This window comes from Tenebrio molitor, chromosome 3, assembly GCF_963966145.1.
Source record: "Tenebrio molitor chromosome 3, icTenMoli1.1, whole genome shotgun sequence".
Lineage (NCBI taxonomy): Eukaryota > Metazoa > Arthropoda > Insecta > Coleoptera > Tenebrionidae > Tenebrio > Tenebrio molitor.
The window spans coordinates 14,608,326-14,621,646 of record NC_091048.1 but is presented as its reverse complement, the minus strand read 5'-3'; the positions used below and the strand labels follow the sequence as shown (position 1 = coordinate 14,621,646).

The window sequence follows — 13,321 nt, the reverse complement described above, 5'->3', positions numbered from 1 at the left end:
TTTTTATTCAAAACTATTTATAACATAAAAAAAATATATTTTAATGTACATAAATGAATAAAACAAAAATCTTTATTAAAATTTAACATAAAATAACATTTTTAATTTACAATGCGAAAATTTCCGATAATAATGCGGAATCTGGAAAAGTGCCCCGAATGCTTGCAGCGTTTCCACGTTGAATGGCAAGGGAAATCCTCTCAAAAAGGAATTTCTTAGATTTTGAATCCCCTGATTCCGCGATAAGTCGGTCTCCGATGACATTAATGAAATCTATTGTTTCTTTGCACCAAGGGCCTAAGGTTTCAAAGGCTAAACCTTTAAATATGTAGTTTGACGAAATAATTGAACGATATTTGTTATGTTTGCGTTTGCAAGCCATTTCAGCGGCAAAACCTGAGACTTCAGATGTTTTCAATACGTAACTGTCTGCAAGTGTATCTACGACAGTAACGTCCCAAACCAAAGGTTGACCTTTATTCCACGGTACTAAAGTCATCCCATCAGGGCGTTTTCCGTCATCACGAGATAGTCCGTTTGGTTCTAAAGTTGAATTAACATGAATAGAAGTCAAAGACCGGTTGATAATAGAATTAATTTCAGTGTGTCTTGAAAATCTACCACTGCTTTTGGAACAACTTAGACCGTGAATACCAATTTCATCAACTTTCGCATTGCATTTGCAAATATGAGGTGTACAAAGATTACAACCCAATCTTAAACCAATACAAACTTGGAAGGAAGTGTTATCTAAAAGAGTACCAATATTAGGAGAAGGTATTGCATGTAACCAAGATCCTGATTCTCTGCATTGCAAAGCCTTAAAACGAGCCAAGTCCCTAGATGAATTAAAGATTAAGTCATTGTCAATTATTCTTTTGATATTGATATTATCCCAATTCTTCTGAAATTGTGGAATTGTTGGTCTTTCGTTCTCATTTTCTACATCCCAGACTGCTAAAGCTTCATCATAATGGTGAATAATAAGCTCATTATCCTTTGAATTTAATAATTGAGAAACAAGCTTTTTAACACCATGAACTGGAGATAGGAAAGCAGGGAGGCAAATATCGGAAATGCGGCGAATTCCCAGTCCACCAAATCTAATCGGTAAAGTGGACTGACACCATTGTAAATCAGTTAAACGTAAATTAAGTATTTTTTCTAAAGAAGACTTTAAAGAAGAATCAATGGAATTAACGTAATTAGAAAATTTCCAAAAAGGAGTTGTTCTTAATAAAAAATTAAATTTTGGTATGAAAAGACAGTTCTTGATTAAGGTATAAGCCACGTGTCTGCTAAGAAATTCAGCTTTATTTAAAAGATTTTCAACTGTAATAATAGTTTTTTCGACAGTGTTTTTGAAGCCTTGGTCAAAGATTGGAGAGCCTAACATATAACATTCATTTGGTTTTATAGCAACTGCTCACTAATTAATATCAAATATAAATTTAATATTACAACAGCCCCCCTTAAATTTATTTTTTCTTTATTCTATATTCTTAATGCCGGAATTTTCTAAGCAATAGTTATGTTTGAATTTTGATAGGGGCTTCGTTAAAAAATCGGCGACCATTTCACTCGTTTGTATGTATTTGATTTCTATTTCTTTTCTTTGCAATATTTCTCGTATAAAATGATGCCTGATATCTATGTGCTTGGTTCTGGAATGTTGAATTGGGTTTTGTGCGAGGCTCCTTGCACCTTGATTATCGTTCATTATTTGAATTTGTTTATCTATGTTCAACACCTCCTTTAAAAATCGTCGTAAATAGATGGCTTCTTTTGTTGCATCGGATAAAGCCATACATTCTGCTTCTGTACTTGAGAGTGCTACTGTTTGTTGCTTTCTTGCTTCCCAGCTGACAGAACAATTTGCAAAAATAAAAATATATCCTGTGTAAGATTTTCTGTCGTCAGGATTCGCTCCCCAGTCAGCATCTGCAAAACCAATTATATCTTCAACATTTTTTTCGTAAACTAATCCGTAGTCCCTAGTTCCTTTTAAATATCGTAGTACTCTTTTCGCAGCAATCCAGTGTTCCTTTCCAAAACACGTATTATATTGACTTAAACAGCTTACGGCATATGAAATATCTGGCCTTGTTGAAACTGATAAATACATGAGGGAACCAATTAAATTCTGATATGGACACCTTGTCATCTCTTCTTTTTCTTTTTCCGTTTTTGGACACATTTCTTTTGACAGTTTAACATTTGGGTCCATGGGAGTTGAAACTTCTTTTGAATTTTCCATTCCAAAACGCTTTAATAAATCATCAACATATTTCTTCTGACTCATAGTAACTTTGTTTTTCTTTACGTTAAATTCAATTCCCAAACAATATTTTATCTGTCCCATATCTTTCATCTGGAAAATTTTCGCAAGATTTTCTTTCAGATTATTAATTTCTTCCATGCTGTTAGACGCTATTATTATATCATCTACATACACTGCTATTAAAACCATGTTTCCTTCGTTTCCTCTTCTTGTTTTTCTCATATAGATGCATTTGTCTGTGCTGAGGGGTTTTAAATTCAACTTCTGTAGGTTCTCATCTAATTTTTTGTACCATTGACGACCTGACTGTTTCAATCCATATAATGCTTTTTTCAATAAACAAACTTTGTTCTGGAACACGACTTCTTCTCCAATTTCATTTATTCCTTCAGGTAATTCCATGTAAATTTCCTCATCGATATCCCCATTCAGCTTTGCTGTTACAAAATCCAACAGATGAACTATTAAATTGTATTGTGCTGCGATGGCCATTATTAGTCTTACAGAACATAATCTTGAAACAGGTGCAAAAGTTTCTTGGAAATCTATTCCTGGCAATTGGGCATAACCTTTTGCAACTAATCTCGCTTTTCGACGAGCGATCGTACCATCCGAATTAAATTTTGTTTTCAGAACCCATTTACAGCCTATTACTTTTCGATCACTTGGGCGATCAACTATTTCCCATGTTTTATTTTTCTTTAGAGAATTAAATTCATTTTTCATCGCTTCTCTCCATTCTTCGGATTCTTGTCGTAAAAATGCTTCTTTAATTGTTTTTGGATCTTTTTCAGTAATTTCATTTGTTCTTGAACCTTCTTTCTCTGTTATTTCTTCTTCACATGCTTGTACGTATAATTTCTTAGGTCTTCCTTTCTTTCCTGTATAAAGAAATTTTGGTCTTCCAGGTTTTCGCTTTTCTCTTGTTTCTACTTCTCTTCTTTTGTTGTAATTTTCTTGCAAGTTGTCTATTTCTGTTTGATCTTCTAATTGATTCTCATTATTACTAGCTTCACGTTCTGTTTCTTCATTTTCTGGTTGATTTTCTATTGATTCATTTTCATTTTCAAGTTTTCTATAATTGTTCAAATATATTTCAACTTCTTTTTCTTTCTTCATAATATCTTCAGAAGTAAATTCTTCCTGCATCGGTTGTTCTTTTACTTCAAAATTATTTACAAATTTTACATCTCTTGTTGCATAAATTCTTTTAGAATCGGGGCACCACACTCGATACGCTCTTCTTTCTGTTGAATAACCCACGAAAATGCATTTCTTACTTCTTGGATCAAATTTTCCTTTATTTGGAGTTTTATCTAACCTGTAACCTTTCGTTCCAAAAATTTGAAAGTGTTTCACGCTAAAATCCTTTCCCGTCCATAATTTGTGCGGTGTTTGTCCATTTATACTTCTAGATGGACATCTATTTCTTAAATAATTTGCTGTAGAAATTGCTTCTGCCCAAAATGAGGGCGACAATTGCGATTGTATCATCATACATCTTGCCATTTCTACTAAAGTGCGATTTCTTCGTTCTGCAACGCCATTTTGTTCTGGTGTATATGCCACCGTCATTTCATGTTTTATTCCATGTTTCTCCAAATAACTTTCAAGTTCATTACATAAATACTCAGTTCCATTATCTGATCGAAGACATTTTATTCTTTTTCCTAGCTGATTTTCAACCATTGCCTTGTATTTAAAAAATGCACTGGCAGCTTCACTTTTCTTCTTGATAAAGTAAATTTCGCACCAACCTGACTTATCATCAATAAACGTAATAAAATATCTTGATCCACCAATCGAGTTTACTCTCATTGGTCCACATATATCGGTGTGAATTAATTCCAATAATGTTTCCTTTTTATGTGATTCATTTCTTGAAAAAGATTTTCTAGTTTGTTTTGCTTTCAAACAAATTGAACAATTTATTAAATGTTCATTGCATCCAATATTCAAACCATAAACTTCGTTACTTCTTGCAAGTTCTTTTAATTGTTGTTCATTAATATGTCCAAATTTTTCATGCCACTCTTGTATTTTTGTTCTTGAAATGTTCATACTTGCAGCTGCTGTCTCTCCCTTTTTGTCTAGAATTTCGCGAACATAGTAAAGGTGATTTCTTTTTTGACCAATCATAATTTCTTTTCCATCTTTATCAAGGATGTAGACTTTGTTGTTTTCAAATATCACCGTTGAACCTTTATCTGTGATTTTTCCGACAGATAACAAATTTGAACGTAAATCAGGAACATACATGACATTATTCAAATTGACAGATCGTAAATTATTTTCATTTGACACTTTTATTTTCACATTTCCCGTTCCTCTTATTTTTGTGAAACTGTGATTTGCCAAATTTAGGACTTGATAATTTTGAGCGATATTTTGAAATTGATCTTTTGATGAACACATGTGCGAAGACGCTCCTGAGTCCACACACCACCATTGGCTTTCTGATTTGGTTCTATTGATTTGAAGAACTGTTTCGGTAACTTCTGCCTTTTTCGAAATTTCATTTCTTGCTTTGGCTTTTGACCAACAATTTTCAGCTTTGTGTCCTATTTTCTTGCAATAATGACATTTAAATCTGAATGCTTCTTTGAAATTATTTTTTCTTAAATTTTCCTTTGATGATTTTGGTCCATCTTCTTTCTTATAACATTTTTTAATTAATAGAGCACCCGGAGAATTTTGATTTTCTCTACTTTTTCTTGCTTCATATTCTTCCGTAAGCTTTATTTTCAGTGTTTCTGGCTTCGGTAACTCATCACGAGATTCTATTGCGATCCGGAAATTTTCATATGAATCTGGAATGCTATACAGTAACAATATTGTTACGAGATCATCTACAATTTTTAGTTCCATTTCTTCTAATTTATCGATGATATTAAAGAAATTATTTAAGTGATTTTTCATCGTTTCTCCTTCATTCATTTTGGACATTATCAGTTGTTTTAACAACGTAGCTTTTCTTGCAGGACCTTTTGATTCATAAAGCTCCTTTAATTTTTTCCATATTCCATTTGAAGTTACACAATTTTTTATTTGCCTTAGTTCATTGGGATTTATCGCTAATATTAAATCTGCTCTTGCCTTTTTGTCGTTTTCTTCCCAAATCGTATTTTCTTCATTATTTGGTTTTTCAATAGATCCATTTACATATCCCCACATTTCGTTCTTTACGAGAACTGCCTCCATCTGAAGTTTCCATGTATCATAATTTTCTTTTCCCAGTGGTTCAATTCTTATTACATTTCCACTCATCTTCTTCTATTAAATCTTCTTTCTTTTAATATTCTCCTGGGCCCAATAACCCTTTGTAGAAGAATCCTTTTAATTCAATAAACTATTGACAGACTTTTTGTTTATATTATTTTTATTCAAAACTATTTATAACATTCATTTGTTTTTATAGCAACTGCTCACTAATTAATATCAAATATGAATTTAATATTACAACAGTTTCAGAATGTAGTGTTATTTTTTTTTTTATATGAGATTACACATGTCATACATTGTTGTTTTCAGAATAAAAATCTCTATCTGAATTACTAAAAAAAAAGTATGTGTCCGTATTTCAAAAAAATATTTTGACAGTTTAACCTTGAAGCACTTTGGGTTTTACGTGAATTTAGTACGCCATTTTGTAGCTTATTCACAACCATTTAATTTGGTGTACAGATATTTAAAATCCTCTTATAAATAAGAGAGCTATGGATTTGTCTGTTTTGTTGGGGACGCCCTGTATATTATACATAAATTTTATCTTTCTGCACTCCTTCTCCACATAAACTTTAACTAGCCAAATCTCACACTGTCACACTCTTCCGTGCGCGCAATTTGCTAAAAAAGGGGTACAAAAGTTTTCCTTCACGTATTAATATGTATATATCTAGATGCTACGCACCGAAATATTTAATATTATTTTTGGTGTTAAATTTGATATCAAAACTGTCATCGTGTCAAACGGCTTTAAGTGATAGATGTGATAGATATTTTTTCGTTTCACAATCAATTTTGGTTTCTGGCGGCATATTTACTTGGACTTAATCTCTCAATTCATAGTAACCAACCTTAGGCATTCAAAATAACTTTTGAAAATTCTAGTTACACACATTATGAAAAACGTTATTTCCCTAAAAGTTCGAATTTTAGGGAGTAATTTATTTTTGACACGATTATATGTTGAAAATAAAGAATGAGTTCTTGTTTGTTGTTGGTGTAAAAATACACAAAATACATTATACTTATACAAGGTGATTCTGAAATAAGTTTAAAAAAAAAACGGTAATTGGTGATAATGAGAAGAAGTCATAGACAAAAAAAATTCTTATAAAAGTTTTTTCGTTTTCTTGATACAAATGATTGAAAATTTGGTCAAAATTGCTACAGAGTGATCAACAAGGACTGAAGCTGTTGGCAGCAAATGACAGCAAAATATTCCCAAAGTATGAAAATTTTTTGTGCGTTAGTGTTGGCACCCGCTGCAAGTTGTGAACGTCAAAAAATGTAGGTTATGTTACGAGTTGGTGGTTTTAAATCACGATACGTACAAAACGACAAAAAACAGTATAAAAAGTAATTAGCTGTACTTAATTAAATGGCCCACTGTTTTGATATTCATAAAAGCGACAGGCCGTGCCCGCATGCCCGTCCTGAGAAACAGAAACATGTTTTATGCGTTATTATTTTCGAGTTGAATGTCTGCGGGATGCAAAGATTGGATCCGGGAATATTTGAAAGGGTGGAACTTTAATTTCTTCTTTAAAATGGTTAGGCAACTTCCATATGACAAGCCTGTAAAGTAAGGAAAAGGAATGACGGGATTTTTAATGGTAAGGATTATTAGGCCCTGCATTAAACGTGCCCAACAAACTTTGGATGCGTGTGTTTTAGATAAGAATCACCTGTTTGGAGTGAAAGCTTTCGCACTGTCTTTCGAGGGCTTTGTTCATTCTACCTCGAACATTCTCAACTACATCTTCTGTAAGTGTTCTACCAGTAGGTTTTGCCTTTTTCACATCACCTGTTTGTAGGTAACGTTGCACCAATCTCGTGCAATGCTGCGTAAACGCAACTAAGGAACTAAGGTAACAACAGGCTCGGGGAACATTGAAATTGGTGAAATGCATCGTCCCTGCTCCGTGGAATACTGCCAATCGTTAGCAGCATTAACATTTCAAGTCCGAAAGTACGCCATAGTCATACCAATAAAAATGTCTTGCTCTAGTGTAAAAACCATTTTAATTAATAAATTGATACAAAAATGACACTTGATTTTGAAGTTTGAATTTGCCCGTCAAAATTGACAACTGAAAATATAATGCTACCAACTTCACTGAAATTTTCATCATGTTGTCATTGTTGCCAACAGCTTCAGTCCTTGTTGATCACTCTGTAGTACGCTGCTGAGTTAAAGGAGATTACCTGAGTATCTTGGTAGTTTAGCAATAATAATAATCAAAGGTAAAACGTGCCCGTCAGTCACAAACTCCTCTCGATCATTTCCATAGAAACATTTACAAAGCAGTGTGCTTGCACATTCGACTTTATTGTGGAGTAGATGTAACAATAGTTGCTAATGAAGTGAACAAATTCGGACAAATTTTCCCTATTCATACGCGTTGAAAATACAAGAATATAAGTTAATTTCCATCCTTTTGATTTCACCTCCAAAGTCATTTACGCAGGATTAATTTGTGTGAAGGATACTCCATAACTGGGACATCTGTGTGGAAGAAAATACACGTGCTCTATTTTCAAGAGCATTTCAAGAACGATTTTCTATAAATTTGTGACCTGGTCTATTAGGGAATCATGTGGTATGTCTTCAATAGAAATTAGTTTACATGTCATCTAACTTTCCCTCTTTAGGTTTGAATTTCCTGGCGCACCAAAAAGTTGGGGGTGGTTGCGCACTTCCGGGAGCAGATATGCAAAAACCATATGCGTCAAAATGTGGGCAAGGAAAAATAAAAATTGTACTGTTTCGGTATTTTTTACAAAAATTGCTAGTTTCGAAGTTATGAATTTTATTCCAGTTAAAGTTTCCACCCTGTATATCATTTAGAGTAGAAGGTCTTTTTGTGCCTCGCCCAGTTGTCGGCCTCAACTGCGTTTCGGCCTTCAATCTCTGGGCTAGCCACAAAAAGACACTTCAACTCTTAATGATGTAATATACGTACTATTATGACATTTATCAAATATCGTTGAATACTTGGTCAGGTCAGTGTAAAATGAATTTCATTGAAGCAGCTGCATATAGTGCGTGCAAAAATGTGTTGCCGGACAAATCCAGAGACCATTATGTACAATCAAGCTTATGACATGAAAATGTCATTAAATGGTGTGCAACGAATGATGTTTTTGACGTTTTTCCTTATCTGTCGTCCAGGGCCCGAAAGTTTTTCATACTTAGCCACCGATGGCCTAGCATGTTTTACTTTCGCTTTCGATTGCCTTATCAAAATACTTAGAAAATTACACTTTCGTAGGAGGGAGAATGAAATGATAAATTAATACGGCCTGAACGACGTGTTACGTGTGCTGTAAGTTAGAACATAACAATAAGTCTTATTAGATTTTTGACGCACTCTGCATCCGTATTATTATAATATTATTAAAATCTCTTAAAACTTGTCAACATCCTCCTTCCTGGCACCGTCGGGTGTCTAATTGCGTTTTTTCGCCTCCCGCTAGTCTTGTTCCACTCGACCGAGCTGAAAATATTTTCTCCCTACAAAAACTGTTTGTTTTATGAATGAAATCACGTATCATCAATATTCAATGGGTCCGCTACGGTCCGCGACCGCACTTCACAAAAACTTCCACCTTGACCGGATGTTCCCGTGCCGACTAACAACCCGAGATGGGTAATTAAAATCGAAATCGTCGCAACAGGACTTTGCCGCCCGAGTGGAGGCGTTAGAGGCAAAGGTACGTGGTAAAGGGCCGTCCACAATGAGAGGGTGTCGGTAAGCCCACCCTTTTGCACCTACGGTCAGTCGACGGCTCTTTTGGGGGATGATATGGATAATCTCGCCCCATTCAATGGGGCTAATCACCAGTGGTCAGGCGGCGACCGTCTTTTGTTAAAGAGGAGCTGACAGTAAATAATGTAACATGTAATCTAATGCTAGTCGCAAGATTGGTGCGATGAACACATCGCGTGCTTCCAACGATCCGCCCGCGAGCACAGTACACCATTCTTCGAATGGATTGTCTATGTCCGCAAGAGGGTTGTTGCGTTTAAAAGATGTCCAGACTAAAGCGGTGAATCCCTTTCTGTTCTTTAGAAAAACCGACAGCTAACGGATTGGTTCGAGAAGCTCGCGAGTGGCTAGTAGCGTGCTCGTTCGGGGCTCGCAGCCCCATTCAAATTAGGGCGCGTACAGACTACGCGAACCGAGCCTGTAATGTAAAATGTAATGTAAGCGTTCGTCTGCGAACGGTTCAGGCTGCTCCGCTTGCTGTAGGTTTTCTGACGAACAGAAAGGAATTCGCCATTTAAGTGTGTACGTCTTTTGCATCTTTAAAGGCCCTCACAGACTGCGTTTTTGTTCGATGGTTTTGTTCGACGAACAAGTCTGTTCGAACAAAAACGATGCAAATCTGAAGTGTGTGTCTGGAAAACCGTCGTTTTTGCTCGCGAACAAAAATGAGGCAGTTATTAGGTTTACCCTGATTATGTCCGTCGAACTTGTTCGACAGATTTGTCAATTCGAGCAAATCGGAAGTGTGTGCGGTGAACGGTTTTAAAAAACGTCGGTTTTTGCAGTGGTGTAGTACCGAAAGTTCTTACTGGAATTTATAGAACTCTTCGCAGTCTTCCGTGTTTATGGAAAATATATGCGTTTATACCGAGCGATCATTTAAAAAATAAATCGAGAAGTGCTTTGGAGCCTATGCTATAGCATGGGTTGCCATAGGTAACACGCCGACTCGATTTATTTTTTAATTGATCGCACCGTAGCTAATGCCGCCGCCACTGCATACAAATATAACTTGATATTTACTCACTCATTAATAGTTATTTAATAAACTAGTTTGTTAATGAAGGGGATTAATAATCGAAATTGTTTAAAGCACGAACGAGTGTAGCGAGTGAGTGCCTTTAATAGTTGAGATTATTAGTCGCCCATTAACAAACGAGTTGATTACAAAAATTTTTCGTTGACCGCAAACTTTTTTCTTTTTGTGACAAAAATTCAAATTAAAGCCAAATCAAACCAATTTCATCTTTTTCGATAAAGATGAGACCTTATAAAATACCTTCGTCCTTTTTTTGTCCTCAGGATAGGCCATTTTTAAATTTTTCAACACTTTCTATTCACTTTTCCACAAAGAGTGTCAGAAGACGTCAACTGCATTCACATTCACACATAACCAAAAAGGTCGGCTTTTGAAAAAGTGAATTCGTAATTGTGCAGATATGGAGCTATAAAATATAGAAAACCCTGCTGCACTACCTGGTGCAGTGTTGGTAAGTGCAAACAATGCATGTTCGAGGTTGTTTATACATCAAAATATCATCAAAACGTCAAAATCGCAAAAATCGTTGATTAATGAAAAATAGTGTGAGGTCCATTAATACACTATAATGTTAGACAAAATAATTCATTCATATTAAAATTAACAAGCGGTCAACGGAAAAACCTTTAAATAAAGCTGAAGTGTGTGTGCAACTCGTGTTCGTCGTTTTTGTTCGAACAAAACCGTCGAACAAAAACGCAGTATGTGGGACCCTTAAGTGTCATTAATAAATGACAGTTATTAAAAAACACTTTGAAGTTTTTCTTGTGACATCAAAAAAGCAGGGAAATGGCATTATCGAGTCAAAAGTTGGGTTATATTCAATAAAGGCCAGTTCACACATATTTGTCAGTTAAATGTCAGTTGTGGCCAAGATTCCTTGTCCGGAATAGTACCGGGTGATCAAGAAGGACTGTTTAAGTTGGCAGTACAATTAAGAAATTTTTTTAATTCGGTTATTTAGAACACTGCAACTGGATATGTTTTGTTGGTTTATTTATCTGATATAGGTATAGCATTAACAACGACAAGCCACCAACAACCGGAAGTTACTCCTGTTGTACGATTTAAAATACGATCCAGTGTTACCAACTTAAACAGTCCTTCTTGATCACCCCGTATATACATATCATGACTCTAAAAAAGTTCCTATTTCTCTCGTTCTCTGTTCGCAGGCGGGTCGTCGGAGGCTCGCGGCGGGTTTGTTGCACCAATTTTTCGACAACCATTGCATTCATTAGCATTACAATTATATTACATTAAAGGCTTGGTTCGCGTAGTCTGTACGCACCCTTACATTAGAATTAGAGGCTCACCTCGACCAATTTGTACACGTCCTGAGGTCGAAACTCAGGGCGAAGCTCTATGCAGAGATACATACATACAGGGTATTTGGTGTTTAAGGTAACAAACTTTTCTGAGATGCACAGCTAGGTTAAATGAACAACTTTTCTTAGGGCCGGTTTCACCAACCTGAGTTAAAGTTAACTGTACAGGGTGGGGCATCGTATACGCGCACGCGAGAAGTCGCGACTTCTAATTAAATAAAAGCGTCGAAATTTTTCACACTTACCTGGCTATTGGTAAGGTATATTTCATAATTTTTTGATAATTTTTCACTTACAAACAAAGCCAAAAAAAAAAAATAAAATGTAAATTTCAACCAAAAAGTCAAATTCTGATTTTTATACTAACCTACCCAGATTCACTTCCTATAATTATTTGCGAAATCAGCGGAAAAAAACACCAATTAGATTTTGAATTAAACGCTGTTTTACATTTCAACTTTCAAAATCATTTTTATTTATGACCTGCTACTTGTGCTGTCCTAAATTTAGGTGACAATGGAAACTGTCAATTTTATGACAAAAAGGTTTAAAACGGTGGGCAATACCTTTTGTTGGGAAATTATACCATTGTGCCATAAATCACGCGTCTGGTTTGCGTTTAAAAAAGCGAATTATTTAGCTAACCAAGTCAAAATTTGTAATTGTGCCACCAGGGTTTGATGCGCTAGCAGATACAGATTCATTTAGTGTAAAAATTTTATAGGTAAATTAACAGTTAATTTGACAAAACTAATAAAACTGTTACGGCCTTATTTATTAACAAACATTTTTTTAAAAATTCTCAAATATACCTTACCAATAATTAGTTAGGTATAGGTTAGGTATTTCGACAATTTAATTTAATTAGAAGTCGCGATTTCTCGCGTGCCCGTATACGATGCCCCACCCGGTAGGTTAAAATGTTTCGTTACTTTAGTTACCTATTGTTGTAACAGTGTTTTCGTCTATTTTAATATGTAGTTAAATTTAACTCACGTTGGTGAAACCGGCCCTTAGTGACATTTTTTTCAATTTGCTTTTTTTATTATGCTGAACTAAACTGACTAAACTCTGTTTCGACTGTTTGAGAGCCACTGTTCGTATCTGTAATTATTAATATCAAGCTAATTAAGATTTGTAAAGGAAAATGCCTTAGCTGGCGCCTTATTATTATAACACATACTAAAAAATGTTACTAGAATAAAAGTTTTATTTTGTGTTTTTCTTTACACAGTAGAAGTTTGTTACCTTATACTCCAAACACCCTGTATACTGACCTAGATATACAAAAAGAAAGAAACCAAAATAAAACAAAGAAGAGTCTTGGAAAAGACAACATTGTGAAAAACCGGATTATGTGAAGAAAATTTGAATTGACACCACTAAAAGGTTCAGGGTAAGTTCTCGATTCACGTATATGCCTCAGTCCTAACCCTTGGAATATGGCAAAAAATGAAATTCCTCGAAGCAACAACAACAGAGCTTGACTGACAACAAAGCCTCCCAGCTACCTGTCAGAAAAAAGATTCCGTGACTTTTGTGCGTCGCTAGTAATAGACTACGTAGTAAATTGTAAAGTCCATTATTCCATTGCAAGTACAAGAGGGGTGGGCGAAGTACTCCATCCATGAATGGATCTCAGATGCTGAAATACAACTGTATTGTTATTGATTTTCGC

General features: G+C 35.0%; 1 long non-coding RNA gene across 1 annotated transcript; it reads left to right on the top strand.

Annotated features, from left to right (window-relative positions):
- The first annotated feature begins 6,677 nt into the window (after nt 1-6,677).
- Nucleotides 6,678-7,663, top strand: LOC138125363 (uncharacterized). Its single transcript, XR_011157425.1, has 3 exons — nt 6,678-7,119; nt 7,181-7,270; nt 7,321-7,663. It is a non-coding gene; the product is annotated as an uncharacterized lncRNA (long non-coding RNA).
- The last annotated feature ends 5,658 nt before the right edge of the window (nt 7,664-13,321 follow it).